This window comes from Lates calcarifer, linkage group LG8 (genome assembly GCF_001640805.2).
Source record: "Lates calcarifer isolate ASB-BC8 linkage group LG8, TLL_Latcal_v3, whole genome shotgun sequence".
In the NCBI taxonomy this organism is placed as follows: domain Eukaryota; kingdom Metazoa; phylum Chordata; class Actinopteri; family Centropomidae; genus Lates; species Lates calcarifer.
The window spans coordinates 25195951-25212356 of NC_066840.1; positions in this window are offsets into that span (position 1 = coordinate 25195951).

The window sequence follows — 16406 nt, forward strand, 5'->3', positions numbered from 1 at the left end:
TTATCTCCCTTTTTCCTCAATCACTCTGCTGCAGACAGACAGACTGATGGAAAGACACTCAGCCAGTCAGACCAAGATGAGACGAAGCTGGACCAAGATGGATACCACAGTGAAATGTGGTCATTACTCTGGCCTATTAGGCGAGTTTTAACATAAAGTATGAAGTCACATTTATCTGATTCTCCTCATCCTGAATCGCACAGGCAGTGGGTGGTTGGTATAACAGATCTCTGCAGGGTGGAGCTACGTGAGTGGGACTTAAAGAGCTTCATGACCAATAAGGGTCACAGACATGTAGAAAACAAGCGCTCCTCCTGGGATACCATCCCAGAAAAATAACTCTCATCCAATCAGACAACAAGTGCTTTCATCACCATGTGGTCTGATGACTCATGACCTAGACGCACTGTAGTAGTAGTAGTAGTAGTAGTAGTAGTAGTAACAGTTAGCAGTAGTACAAGTAGCTGTAGCAATGGAGGCAGCAGAAGAAGCAATAATAGTGATGGTTTGAGAAGTATTAACAGTAGCAACAGTGCTGTCAGTAATGCTAGGAGTATAGTGTTAGTAGTACCAGGAGTAGTAGCAGTAATACTACAAATAATCACAGTAGCAGAGGAAGTAGTAGTAGAAACAATGTAGTATTATTAGTAGTGAGAGTATCAATAACACTAGTAATAGTAGTAGTGGTGGTAGTAGTACTGACACCACTGTCAGCAGTATTAGTAGTAACAGCCGGGTGTAGCAGAAGTACTACCAGTAGTCACAGAAGCAGAGGTAATAGCATAAGCAGTAACAGCAGAAATAGTAGTACTACTGATAGTATTAGGAGTAGCAACAGTAGTACTGGAAACAGAAGTAATTATAGTAGTAATAACAATGGTAACGGTAGTACTAGAAGCAGTAGTACTCCCATAGTAGTTGCTACAGCACTAGAAGAATTAGCACTGCTAAGTAGTAACAGCAGCAAGAGCAATAGAGTAATAGAGTAAGAGTATTACTACTAGCAGTCACAGTAGTGGCAGATGAAAACAGTAGTATCAGTGGTACTAGTATAACTTGCATTAGCAGCAACAGTGATGTTAGTAGCAGTAGCATTAGCTGTGTTAGCTAGTTGACTTAGCAGCATTAGCAGGATTGTTAGCAGTGTTAGGGTGGAAACAGAACACGGCAACAGGAACAGACGGTAACTCCCACTGTCAGGCGTCTGTTATCTTCAGTTTAAGCTCAGTTTATTTCAGCTCACTATGATAAGAATCAGAGCAGGAGCTGCCTCTGATTGGTGCGTTATTTCAGGAGGAAAAATGCTGCAAATTACATTTGTTTAGAATAAAATATAGGCTCTGATTGTGAAGTGATCTATAACTGTGTGTATTGTACACGTCCTACTTTGCCTAATGCTTGTTTTACTGCTCTAAGCTTTTTATTCTGTTGAGCCGCTTCATGTTTTTCTTTTCTTCTTCGACACGCTGTGTTTTTTAGCGTTGTTTTAAAAGCTAATTTAATGTCTGGCCTGAGGACATCAGTCAGAAATTAGCCTTTTAGCTAACACTGGCACATTTACAGTGATGTCCTTTATTCCTCTTCCAGTTTATTTATACAACACTACCTTCTTCTGACGGCTGACAGAATAGACAGAAAATGCAAAGATGTAGAGGGGTATGACATGCAGCAAAGGTCCAGCACACATTTTAGCTTAAGCCACACCAGAACTTTCCTCATTCATCTCCAGTCTCCATGTCAAATTAGAAGGAGCGGAAAACAGGAAGTTGATTGAACTGCTTCATTTCATGTGTGACCATGACTACAATATACCTGCCCCCTCCCCAATCCAACACACACACACACACACACAGGCAGGCAGAATCCACAGCTCTTCATTTACCGCCTGTTGATGTGCACTGAAGCCGAGCTGCAGGGCAAAGTGAAGTCAGACAATGAGCCGAGCTGTGCGGCACGTCGGGACCTCGCCGACACCATTCACCGTCAGACAACAGAGTCTGGAGGCGGGGCTGAGGCTGACCCCGGTGGCGGCAGCGGCGGTAAGGCTCATACTTTGCTTTGTCTGTCTTCCCCTTTTCCTTTTCCTTTTCTCTTCTCTTTTTTTTTTGCTTCCCTTACAGACCGCCGCCGTCTGCACCGCCCCTCTCTCTGTCTCATCTCCACAAGCTTTTTGAGTTCAACCATCTCGTGCTCCAGTTTTAAAAAGAAAAGAGGAAATAGGAAAGCCTTTTCGTGGCTAAAAAAAAAAAAAAGATAAAAGTTTTGTGGGGCTGATTTGACAGGGGTCGCCATGCCAACCTCTGCCAGCCCAATCCTTTTAATGATAACGCCTCCTCTTCAGCTCGTCTGTTATCTAAAGAGTGTAGGCCAGAGGAGATCCTGCTGTGTGTGTGTGTGTGTGTGTGTGTGTTTGCCGGTTAGCGCGATGACTCATGCTTCACATCGAACACTTGTGAATCCAAAGAAACAGTGATTGACTCAGAGCATAATGGCTCCAGTCTTATTGATTAATGGTGAGTTCACGCAGGCGAAGCCGCATCACAAATATTTGGTTATAATGTCAGACGACAGGTTAAAGCAGGACGACTTCATCGATCCAACTGTCACACAAAGACTGGAAATACAGTCTTTACTGTCTCCGGTGGAGAGACTGAGGTTCAGATGATTCTGCAGGAGTTTCTGTTTAATTCATCAGTGTCAGGTTCACGTACAGGACGTCGTACAGGAAGAGAAATGTGTTGATGTATGAGCTAAAGGCCATGGAGGCTACCTCTACCTCCTACACGGCAAATAACAAATATTCAATTCTGCTGAGTCCAGGATTTGATCATGTGATGGATCCATGTTTGGATATTGATCCCTTATTGGTATAAAACAAGACGTTCCACTGGTTGTATTGAAGGTTTTGGGATTGATCTGTGTCCCTGTACAAATAAACTGATGTTTTCACATGTGAAGTCGAAGCAGGAAATCACATGTGCCTGTGTCATGAGACATTTCTCATGTTAAATATCCATAAACCACATGTTCCTGCTGTGAAACTATCACATGTGAAACTGCTGAATTCTCATCTGATGTCTTACGTTAGTGAAATATCTTTACAGACCAGTGGCAGAAACAAAAATAGATCTCAACTAAAAGAACAGTTACTTTATAATATAAGGACTCAATCAAAGGTAAAAGTACTCATAAAAATAACTGTCATAAAAAAAATTGCAGTGCTGCTGCGGTGATTGGCTGAAACTGCTGTTTTGTACTCTAAGAGTAAAAGTATCCTGCAAAATACTCTCTGACGCCCGGGGTCATGAGAATTTTGACCTCAAACTCAGACACAGTTCAGCCGAGCTCTCACCACAGAGACCGGGGTTCAGGTCTTCACTGCACATTAAGCTCTGTAAGAAGTGTGAGGGGATCAGAGGGGAGGAGACGGAGAGGGCAAGAAGTCAAGAAATACTTCTAAAACAGGCTCAGAGGACAGACGATTTTCTGCTGTGCCTCAACCATCAAACAGGAGATACTGATCTTTATGGGTGTGTGTGTGTGTGGACATGTTTTGTGCTTTAATGAGCTCTGTATGGACATTAACATGAGGACAAAGCGCCAGTGGTCAGCAGAGCCCACAACTGGGTCAGATACAGAGGAGAGAAAATAGCTGCTGTATCACGGCTGCATTCGCTTCAACCCCAGACAGAGCTGAACCGCTTCTCACACACACACATATATTTAAATATACACACACACACACACACACACAGACACACAAAGAAAGAAGCAGCAAACGGAATAACAGAATAATACGGCGGCTTCAGACGCTCTAATGACAGGGATGAATAGTGAAGGTTGCAGCCACCGCCACCGAGGAAAAAGCTCTTTTCTTTCTTTCTTCTCTGGATAGATTTTCTCTGTGAGAGGGCACGAGTAATCACACACACACACACACACACACACGAAGACAGAGACAGAGAGAGAGAGAGAAACACACACACACACAAAGAGAGAGAGAAACACACACACACAAAGTCGACAAAAATGCAGATTTAAACAGGCAAATGCAGAAAAAAAAAAAAACACTACCAATCAGTGATCGAGCACTAACGAGACATCGAGTGGCTAATCAATCGGTTGTTATGACAACCTGTGATCTCCATGTGTTCGCCCGGCGGGAGGAGCTGATTGGTTCTGATGAAGACAAATCAAGTCAGACTGGACCAATCGCTGCCAGAACAAACTGCAAATAGGAAATTGACTTCCTGTCAGAACGGTGAGATATCTGAGGAAGCAACTCCACACACACACACACAAAAGCAAAGGTACACACAAACAAGCCCGGACATGAATCTGAACACGCTCGTGCCAGCACACGCCGAGAGATATATGTCTGCACACACATAACACGAAAATAAAAACGACACACTGCGGTATTTCTGTGTGATGTTCTCAGGTGACTCATGACTTCCTTTCCTTGAGGAATGTCACCGCAAACACACACACACAAATAAACACACGTGAGCTGTCAGCTTTGAATTAGAGCTGTTGTTCTAAACAAAGCTGCACTCCTGCATTTCTGTATTTCACGTCGGTTAGAAAAAAAAAAAAAACACAGAACAAAAAAATGTGACGTCTGTTACATAGTAGCATCTAGACATAGCTCAGTCACTGTGTACTTTCATAGAAGAAGAATCGATTAAGTGAGAATGCTTGATTCAACTTAGCACAACAGAACAAAGAACCTTCGACAGAGAAATGTACTCATGCATCACACAAACACACAGCTCCGTAAAGAATCTGTTTTGTCTGATGGGTTAGGGTTAGAACCTGACCTTTGAGAACCTGACCTGACCTCCAACACCTGGAATAAAGGTGTTCACTTTGCTCTGCCTGTGTGTCTGTGTGAATAAGTGAAGGGTGTTAATCTGCTCTTCAGTCGACAGAAATAACCACTGTTCCTCCAAGACGCAGTAAACCCACGTCTGTTCCTGAACTAAGACTGACAGATGTCAGTCTGAACGCACACACACACACACACACACACACACACACAAGTCCAGCTGATGAGAGAGAGAGTGAAACCACATGTGGCTGCACAGCTGTGATAGACCAACCTCCTCACTCTCTCTGGTGTGAGAGAGACTAATGTCAGTGACGCTCGACCACACTCTGTACAGCTAATGAGCTCCATGTGCTTCATCTACGAACAGCCAATTAAGGACGACGTGGACAGAGACACGAGAGGAGAAGAGACAGGAGAGCAGAGGAGGAGAGGAGAAGGAGGGAAGGAAGGAAAGGTGAGAGGAGGACGAGAGGAGAGGAAAAGAGAGAAGGTTGTTGAGTTCTGACTTTGTCGTCCTCTGGGGGAGGAAACACTGTTCTGCTGCAGGGGAGGTGACCATGACATCAGGGACAGGCTGCATGTGTGTGTCACTATATGTTCATTTGTGTATGTCACTCTGTGTGTGTGTGTGTGTGTGTGTGTGTGTGTGCAGCCCCAGGCTCTGTCCTTGTCCCCTCACAGTGACCTTTGACCTCGGACCTCTGGACCTCAGTGATGCTGGAGCCTGCCAGCAGCATGACGGATGTCCCTGCTGCTAACCAACACTGACACTACAGAGACTGTGTGTGTGTGTGTGTGTGTTACTGTATATAGTAAATGCACAGCTGGCAGGTGTTACATTATGAGGAAATAAAATACACACACTCCCTGTTATATTATTATAATAATAATTATAATATTATTTTATATATTCAAATATACGTTTGTTAAATGTTCAGATTTGATCAGAGCTTCACTGCTTCCTATCTTATCTCCTTCAGCAGAGGAGACACCGGAGCTTCCTTTACCAAAGGAAAGGAGGGAGTGACGTCCCATGATTCCTTAGAGCAGCAGCGTTCTTTCCAGTTTTCCTGGGTCAGCTGCTTAAATGACGTCATCATAAGGTGACCGCACTGAAACGTATTAACGTGTTTCCGTCTTTTTGGGTTCGGTCTCTGCTCGGTCAGAACGAGCTGTACGACCACATCAGAAAGCAAATGTGCGTCTGGTTTTTCTCAACAGCTCCAGAGCCGTCTGAGTCCTCTGCTGGCCTCCACATATGAATGCAACATTTTTATTTTATTTCATTTTTATTTGACCTAATGGCTCAAACTGTGTGAGGTAAGTACCTTCTGAATAAAAGCGTAAGTGAAAAAAGTCCTTTGGAGTGAAACTGAACCACAAGCAGACAAAAAAACCATGTCAGCCGGTCAGGGACGGGGATCCATCGACACAGACAATGACTGAAATCAGAGTCAGAGAGTCAGTGAAAGACTCAGCGTCAATGTCAGTTACACAACAATATTTCATTCAGTGTTATAGAGTCTAGCTTTAAGGCTGGAAGAACAGTTAAATCTATATGTTTTTCATTAGATGGAAAGGTGTGTTCAGACTGAACACAGGAGGGAAAAGACAGAAGAAGGATTCACTCCAGAAGTTATTCGACGTATAGAGACAGAGTGAGTTATATAAGTTTCTACATAAGTTCTTACAGAGTTGGCGGTGAGATGTTCTGTTATAAATAACAACAGTCGGTGGAAACACACGTTCCTGCAGCACGACACAGGAGAAGATCAGCCTGTGATCAGCTGCTGACGTGTCCGGGGTTTCAAACACTTCTCACCCAGTGCATGCTGGGAAGGTATCCAGCCCCCCTCCATCCTACCACACTGCGACCCTGAACAGGAGGATAAGTGGTTTAGAATAAGGATGGATGGACGGACGGACAGGTGTCATATGTTCAGCAGATCACATGATGCTGCAGCTGATTCTCACCACAAATGAACCGCGGCAGTGTGTGTGTGTGTGTGTGTGTGTGTGTGTGTGTGTGTGTTGGTTTCATTTTCAGGGTCAGCAGCCAAATCTCTAACAGATGGTCTGATCCAGGATGAGCCCAGCGCCTCCTGCTGGCAGACGAGCTGTGAGAGGGAGAGCACAAAACAAAAACTCTGGACTCGAACCCTGGAAAACCTCCTCCTCCTTCCTCCTCCTCCTCCTCCTTCCTCCTCCTCCTCCTCCTCCTCCTCCCCCCCCCCCCCCCCCCCCCCCCCCCCCCCCCCCCCCCCCCCCCCCCCCCCCCCCCCTCCTCCTCCTCCCTTCCCTCCCTCCTCCTCTCCTCCCTCCTACTTCTCCTCCCCTCCTCCTTTCCCTCCTCTCTACTCTCCTCCTCCTCCTCCTCCTCCCCTCCCCCCCCCCCCCCCCCCCCTCCTCCTTCCTCCTCCTCCTCCTCCTTCCTCCTCCTTCCTCCTCCTCCTCCTCCTTCCTCCTCCTCCTCCCCTTCCTTTCCCTCTACTTCCTCCTCCTGCTTCTCCTTGCCCTTTCCCTCTCCTTTGATTCTCCTGCTACATCTTTCTCACTATCCAACTCCTACTTCATCCTCTCCCTCCTCCGTATTCACCTCCCTCTCTATCTGACTCCTCATCCATCTCATTTCCTTCCTTCCTCCACCTCCTCCTCTGGGACCTCCTGTCCTACTACATGAAGCTCTCTGCTGGTTTCGGGGGGATTTTCTGGAGCCGAGGCCATGAAAGCGTCGGCCTTCGGCTGGGAGCTCACCGGGCGCGCTCAGAATCACCAAACACCGCTCTGTTGTGGAGGTGTTGAAGTGTTAGCATGCAGCGTCTGCTCCAGGCCTCATGTTGGTCAGGACTCGAGAGCAGGACATGAACTCTGCTGGGACTCCTCCTCCTGTTTATCAGCCCTAAACATACACACTACACTGGAGCAAACACTACATATCTCCATGTTCATCTGTCACGTACGAGCGTTAAATTCTGTCCACATACTTTTGGCCGTCGGTGCAGCGGAGTCTCAGCTCTGCTGCAGAGTTAAAGTGGCCTCAGCACTGCAGCTTCTCTTGAGTGTCTCTGCTCCCATCGATTTCTTTCTTTTTATATCCGAAAGTCTAAAAACCTCAGTGGCCCCGAAACTTTTGTGTTTGTGGAGGGATGTGAGCAGAGCAGCAGGAGGAGCTGCGACTCCTCCACCACTGCTCCCAAGGTTCTGCTGGTCCACTGTCAAGGATGCAGCAGTAATAATCTACATCCTGGTATTTGACGTCCACTCGACGGTGCAGTCCAGTGGTTTAGCTGAGACACAGTTTGAGGTCATCTCCAAAAACTCTGTACGGAATCTTTCCTCCGAGGACGGACTCTGGTCTCCCTGTCTGTCAAACACCCAGAGTCTGTTATAATTAAACCCTCTGGTTATTTTCTCACGTTTGATAAAACTCGTCCACAGAAGACGTCAGACGACTGTTTCCACAGCCTGAATACGTCCCTCCCAGGTAAACTAGAGCAGAGAGTGGATGTCAGAGGGCGACAGCGTGCACCCCACACAGTCAAAATCATAGAGATAATATATATACGTACATAAAACCTGAGCAAAATACCAAGACAATAATGCGACAGCACACCTGCACCTTCAGTGGTGTCCTACCTGAACTAACCCACCTCTTAACCTAACCCTAACCCTAACCCTAACGTCATTATGAAGTCACAGCTACAGAAACCATCAACAATATACAGAAACACAGTATAACTGAACTCTTCCTTAACAGACGGACGTTATCATAGACCTGCTAGATGACCCCTGGTCTCAACATTATTAATGTTATTATTATTGTATTGTATTAATGTTGTAGATGTGAGTTAAACACTCAGACTCAGAAGAATATTTGGGTTTTATTTACTCATAATAAAATGACTACAAACTGACTGCCACTGTCTCTCTTCTGTTTCTGATCTGACCCTCGGTGCAGTGCTGTATACACCCCCCTCCACCTCCAACCACCACCATCCTCCCTCCATCCCTCGTTAATGAAAGACATGTGGTGGAGCCATAATGCTATTGTCTATCAAATCTGCTTAGGGATTGGCGGGGGGGGAGTGGCAGGGATCTGGCTGTTGTTGTGTGGGTGGACAAGCAGATCATCTGCGGCGGATGACGCCTTAATCCAATCACAGCGAGCGGATCACAGGAAGCCGATTCACCGTGTGGCTGCCGGCCTCTCGGCCTCGCACGGCGAACCTGGATCTGTCTGCGTGATTCAACAGGAAGCCTCACCAGCGGGGCTCATTGTGCCTATTTATGGACGACTGCAATGATGACGGACCGATTCAAAAGCATTTCACACTTTAGCAAACGTCCATTAAAGGACAATTACAGCATTCCACTTCCCATTTAATACGTTTCCCCTCGCTTTAATGTTATTTCTGTCAGTCCCACACGCTCACAGGACAATTAAAGATATTTTTAAATCAGTTTAGCCAAACCTCTCCGGCTCATTCAGTCCAATTCAGCTGCAAAGGAGCAGAGAAAGGAACTGGATGTTTCTAATTCAGTCAGTAAAGAAAATCCATCAGAGTGAAGGAGAAGAAATCATGTTGCAGAGCTGAAGGCTTTCGTCTCCAGATGTCTACATTTCTGCTTTTGCTCCCATGGAGAAACTGAGAATATCTGATACTGTGAAAAAATCCAGAATAAAACAGTGAGGAGCTGGAAGGAGGAGGACGAAGGAAGGTTTTTGTTTCATTTCACAGGTAATATCTTAACAATGTGAGTGTTTACAGTCTCCGACTTCATATGACTTCTGAACATTTGGTTAATTTCTGTAGAAACCAGGAACTAATTTGACCAAATTTACAAAATAAGATCATTTCCTCTCTTTTATTTTGAAATATTTCACCAATCAAATCACACGACATGACACTGCCGCCGTTTGCAGAGTCGCGTCTGTGCAACACAGAGAACCAGACTGATATCATCACTCATCATTACTGTTAAACTGACAGAACTGTGACGTGAGGCAGATCAGAGTGCAGGTTTCAGTCTGTTGTAGATGTTACTGAGGCAGAACTGAGCAAACTAAACCTTCCAGAAAGAACTTTGGAAATACTGAATTAGAAATTAGAGGTAATTTATACAAACTGCATCATATACAAACATAAACATGTTTTGTTTTAAAAACTGACATTTTTGACTTTGATTTATTTGTGAGTAGAACTAGCTTACAGCTAGCTAGCTGCTCCAGTTTATTCCCGTTAATTCCCGTGGAAAGTTTCCAGCATTGAAAATTCACAGACAGACACAGCACATCAGCAAAACCTTACAAAAAAATATATATTTTCCTTTTACTGTGAACAAATCCCAAACTAACCACTAAGCCATCACCAACACTTTCTAACTTCCTTCCTCTAAGAACCCAGACCTACAGCTTCCTACCTCTGATGTGTCTTTAAAAACCCTCACAGAGATTTGTAATATAGTTTAGTTTTTTCCTGAAACAGCCGGTCACTGTTGTTTTTAGCAAACAGACAGGAGGGAATGGTGCGTTTGTTGGGGGATATTCAGCAGCGGATTAATTCACATTTGGTGCTGCAGTTAATGAGTGGACAGAAGGACAATCACTGGCTTTAAATGAGCTGTTTAAACGTGATATGATGAACCAGAGGAAACTTTGTGTTAGGGAACATGTTCAGTATCATCTAACCTCTGTTAGACTGTTTAACACCGGACCACACAGTGTGAATGAACAAGACCGGGAAAATCAGCAGGAAAGACAGAATGAGCTGAATGTACGCCGGCAGAAATACATCAACACACACACACACACACACACACAGACACACACAGACACAGACACACAGAACACACAGACACACACACAGACAGGAGTCGAGGCCGTCTGAGCTGCTCTGAAGTGAAAGCAGAAATCAATACAACACAGAAACATTTCAGAATCCAATATCCAACTGCTTCAAAGAGGAGGAGGAGGAAGAGGAAGAGAAGGGAGCACAGTGGGAGGGAAAAGAGGGACGGAGGTGGCGGGGGGTGGGGGGGGGGTATGATTCTATCAAACAGCAGAAACAACTGATAAAAATGAATAAACAGAAATGTAAAGGCTCCCTGTGATGTGTGTCTGCTTTTGTGAGGAAACGTTCTCGTCTCCTGCTCGGCTGCTCGCTCTGACACTGAGCCAATCACAGCTCACAGTGGAGAGGATGTGAGGCCTCACCTGGACAGGTAACAGGTCTGTCACACACCTAGATCACCACTTCACCTGTGGGAGGACACGTGTACTGTATGTATGCTCTCTGCACGGAGCTAATGTTGATACTCTGACCTGCTGGTGGCGCTAACAAACAACAGAGGAGCAGCAGAGCTGCGAGGATTCATCTTCTTTACACAATTTCATCCTGCAGCTGTTTAGATATCTCAGCCGGGACAGAAATAAATCAAAGCTCAACATTGTCTAAAAAATGCTTTTGCTTTTCTTGTTTTCGCAGGAAGCTGCTCTTTTCTTTTCTGCTCCTTTCTTCCTCTTCTGTTTCTTCCTCTCGTGCGGCAGTCTTTAAGCTGCTTGTAGCACAAATCACATTTTAATTAGCTCGATCCCGGCTAACGACCTCCTCCTCCAGGATTACCTGCCAGCGTCCGTCTAATCCCTCCGTCCTCAGTCTCTCCTCCTCCTCCTCCTCCTCCTCTCCCTCTCTGACCTCCCCTCCTTTCCTCTCCCTCTCTGTTTTTTTTCTCATCATGTTTCAGCTTGAAATTCACATATTTCCATCTTCTGTAAGTGCTGCTGTGATGTTTTACATTCTGCGTACATCCTGACGTTTTTACCCTTTTTCACACTCCACATATTTCATATCTTTTGTGTGTTTTCATATCGTTCGCAGTTTTCCTTCCATTTGCTTGGCTGCTGGTTTTTGTCACATTCTAATAGAGCTGCTCTGTATTTTTTTCATTTCATTTTTTCCCCCTGCGTTTCCATCCATATATTTCCACATAAAACATCAAGCTGAAATTGTCGGCCGCTATGAGTTTCATTCTCTCGTCCGTTTCATTCATGTTCTGTTATTTTCAGGGTCTCGTTGCTGTTTGCTGCAGTTATGTAGCAGTCACCGTGTCAGGGTTGAAACCTTTATAGATTTTGTTGGAAAATGATGATGTGGAGAATCTTGAACTAACAGCCTGAAAAAGAAGCAAGCGTCGTTTTAAAGCTGCAAAGTTCGGCTGACCTCACAACTGCTCTTTGAAAACACTCAGAGGTCTTCAAGCAGATGATGAATTCATGAGTTCGTCGCTATCAATGCACCAACAACGCTCCCGATCACACCTCATGTTAAGACCAACACACTCATGAACCCTCAGAACGTCAACGCACTGGACGGGAGAGTGACGACTGAGTCAGTCAGAAACTACAAGTCTTGGCACTGCTTTGCACCAGGTGTAAGACAGGGGCCTCTCAGTTATAAATATCCAGTGACAACATCACTCTGACCTCCACTTGACATCAGACTGAACCAACACTGCTCCTTCCACACACCAAACATCCTTCATCTGTCCTGTTTTAGCTTTGTCTTCATTCACTGATTCACTGATCTGACTTCCAGGGTCAGTCTGAGCTCTGTAAGCCCACAGGCAGCTCAGAGTCAAACTATCATTAAAGAAAGAGTTAATACATTCACACAGCTCACTGCTCTATGGATTTACATCCCAAGTTCAGAGCCCACGCAAGAAGTACTGCAGCCTTTATGTAGTGAAGTAAAACTTGACTTTCTGACCAAAGTTCAAATCAAGTATTTCTGCTCTTTATGAGTAAAACAGATGAGCTAACCTATATATATATATGAAATATACTGTATCTCCTCACAGAGAGGTGCTTATTAAAAGCACTTTAACTCTTGGAGACTTTGAAAAACTTTAATAACTTGAAATGTCAGATCACATGGGCTCCTCTCCTGCAATATCTTGAAATAAGGCGAACGTCTGAGTTTTCTTTTGGATACTTCAAGTCATATGATGTTTACAGAGCAGAGAGAAATATCTGAATCCAGTTTCTTCATGGCTGCAGTATTCCTTCAGGTGAAAGGATTTCAGATGTCTTGCACAACTTTTTAGACACATCTCCTCAAAATTCAGCCATGAAATATTTGACGTCTTAGGAAACTTTGGCGATAAAGTTCTGTGGGTTTAAACAAACAAGTTGATTTGTAAAGACGGAGGCGGCAGGAGGTCTGGAGGAGTAGACGAGGTTTAAAATGGAGCCCAGAGAAAGATAAAACATTTGTTTATGTGGAGGGGAGGGTCCGATCTCCTCCTCCTCTTTTTCCTGCTCCTCCTCCTGCTGTGTTGGAGGAAAACCTTATTAACTTAGGAAGGATCGTTGCGTTAATACCTGGCAAATAAGTGGATTAGTGGGGGGTCACCATGGATTAGCTATTGGTTTTTGTTCAATCCTGACGTCTCCCCTCCTCACAAACCCCGTAATCTCGTCTAAATCCTGCGAAGCAAATGCTCGGGGGCCAAACGGGGCCCAGACGTCGTCCCCCGCTGTCGACTTCCTGGACGGTGAAGGGGGTGGGGGAGGCCCTTCTCCTGCGTTTGTCACAGGTCTTTATTCGCCTCCATCGCTCCACTTCACTGTGACCTCCCTCCTCCGCCACCATCCCTCCACTCTTTGTCTGCTCCCTCACCTCACAATACATCAGCCCACATCAAAGCTCGCGTTGCCGTGACAACAGCCCCCGAGTGAGCCCCATCCAGACCTCTTTCCCCCGGCCGCCCTCCATTCACACACCGCCTTCCTCTAATTGGCTGGTGGACGCTGAGGAAGAGGCTGACCTGCGCTCTGCCCGCTGCACAGTGAGGTTACCTGGCGGATGAATATAAATAAGGTGCCCCTTCTTTCATCGCCGCTCGGCTTTGGCTTCACAGCTCGAGCGAGGACGATGTGAGGCGGGATAATTGGCAGGCTCGGGGTGGACGGACGTGGCACGGCTTCATACCCACCACAGGAAATTGACGGTGAACCCCCCCCCCCGCCCCAGCGTGCGGGCCACAGCGCGCGGGCCACAGCGCATGGTCAAACGTCGCCTCAGATAGATGAAGGGCCACATCACAGACACGGCCAGTGTGAATCAAGCACAGAACAGACAGGTGCTGCATGAGGTTATGAAGCAGGTGAGAGATGGAGGGCGATCATCTGCGTGTCATCTCTGAACAACAGGTGCTGCGCAGAGCCAGGTCCCAGGTGCATTATGGGCATTTAAAATCACCCGTTAAAGGAGTAGTTTCGGTTTTTACCTTTCAGAGAGAAGCTGCAGGTGAAAAACATTTCCACAAACCAACTGGAAAATAAATGAAGGAGTAAAATAAGACGCACTGCAGCGAGACAGCAACAAACCCAGACTGATAACACTCAAGAACACACCCGGCTCCCAGCCAATCACAGACAGCTGACAACATGTTCAACGCTGGAGTAACTTCGACTGAACAGTGAACAGCGTCTCCACACTAACACAATATAATCATTTATAACACGCGCCTTTATTTTGAAATTCCCCGGCACGTCTTAGAAAAAATGTCCTGTATCTGAGGTGTAGTAGCTATTTACAGACGTCTGTACAAACTATGCATCCTGCTTTAATGTTACAAAACACAGGAACTGAATGCTCTTTCAGTTTTCTTCTATAGAATGTGAAAAATGTAAAGCTCAATAATCAGACTGTGGCTCTTTATAGACAGCAGGATTTATCTGTTTCATTAAAAGAAATGTGACTTGATGTGAAAGAAGTGATTGTGTTAAAAATCAGCAGATGATACTCTCAAATCAAATCGGATCATATCTGACTTTGTGATATCAGCAAACATCAAATCTTCGTCCACTGAATCGATATCGTGATCTAGCTGCAGCCGCCGCTCACTGGAGAGCAGAAGGAGAGGTATTTCAAAATAAAGGCACTGTTGTGGAAACTCAAAGGTTGACTCACAGCTGGCAAAGCCACGGTTTTATTAACCTCTCCGCCCCTCAGTCTCCTTCAAGACAAACTCACACTATGTGGCCTGAAATTCTAGTGAAGGTGTGTTGAAGACGCGAAGCATATTCCCCTGTAATGAAATGCTGCAGCCATAAAAATGAATTTACTTTAGTGTAAACCAGAGCTGGAGCTACACTCCTGTCAAACACAGTGGATAGCATGTGCAGTAAAAATCAGGTTTTAATGTTGAATCTGTGACTGATGACTCTATGAAATGACGGTTTTTACACTGAGGATTGTTCGGTCTGAGACGTCTGCTGCTGACGTTATTGTTCTGAAGAAACAGCAGCGTACGACTATAATTTACTGCAGGACTGCACAATTACGGCCGTACGGCGGTGGCAGTTTCACAGCGGTGAGAATAAGAGAAGTTGGTGTTTATCTGGAAGAAAATATCTTTCATGTAAATCTGCCAAAAGGGAAGATTCCTCTCCCGCTGTCCGCTCGCTGACTGCAGAGAAGAAATTTGCAGGCTTATATTTTAGCTTCAAGAAGCTCTGGGACACTGGGAGACAGAAACCAGAAGAAGTGGATGAAATATTCAAATTGATGAGGAGGAGAAGTGATACCACAGTGGACTGAGAAGTGAAAATACCACCTTAAAAGCCTGGATTCAACTTGAATGCTGCTGTGCCCTGTTTCAGTTCGCCCTGTTGTTGGCGTACATCTCCGTCCACCATGTGGCTTAAGTTTCTGACGTGACGTTATCTGAGGCTGGTCATTACAGGCTTCACGCCAGTCCCAGCTTTAGTTTGGAGACATTATCTACATCAACCATCAGGTTCTGGGCAGGTTTCAGACCTCTGAGTCTCTGCCCAGGCCACTGACAGATAACAAGTGATGATGAAATGGAGACCAGCTGTTGTAAGAAATAACCACTGCTCCATCAGCACTTCTGATTGGTTAGGAGCGGGGCTCCGACTGGTCCTACATGTGTAACTGGAGATTTAAAACTGCCTGCCATTCCTGAAACATCCAGGTCCTGGCAGATACAGAAGCTGCACTGTAAAGAGAAACCTGTTTGTTGTCAGTGTTTTTAGCAGAATTACATTTACGTTTGGGGTTTGGGGCCCTGGGAGGTAAACAGGGAGCGTTTAAGTGTTTCCTGAGTGTTCACAGATTTGCAGAAATCACAGGAGACGTGAGGTGAGACCCTGTGAGGTCTGATGGGAGGTTGGTGTGTCCAGGTGCAGGAGCAGTTTAATTTATGTGGTTGATACCTGGAGAGTCAAACAAATACTTAAATGGGGATGAGAAAATTGATGCTTAATGAGTGTAAATACAACTGTTAGATGCTTAACGGGAAATAAAACCTGATTATTTTAATGAAACTTTGACTTTAATAAGAAAAATATCTACTTGCATCTAAATAAGAGCTGATAATCTCTCTCTTCTTATTGAAAAGATTTGGGGAAAATTAGAAATTAGCACCACTTTCACTTAATTTAATAATTCACTACGACTAAAAGTCAAGACTTTAAAGGAGACATTTAGGTTTATATCTTATTAAAGGGATGGAGAGGAGCTCAGGAGGAGAGCAGCGATGAGGGAAA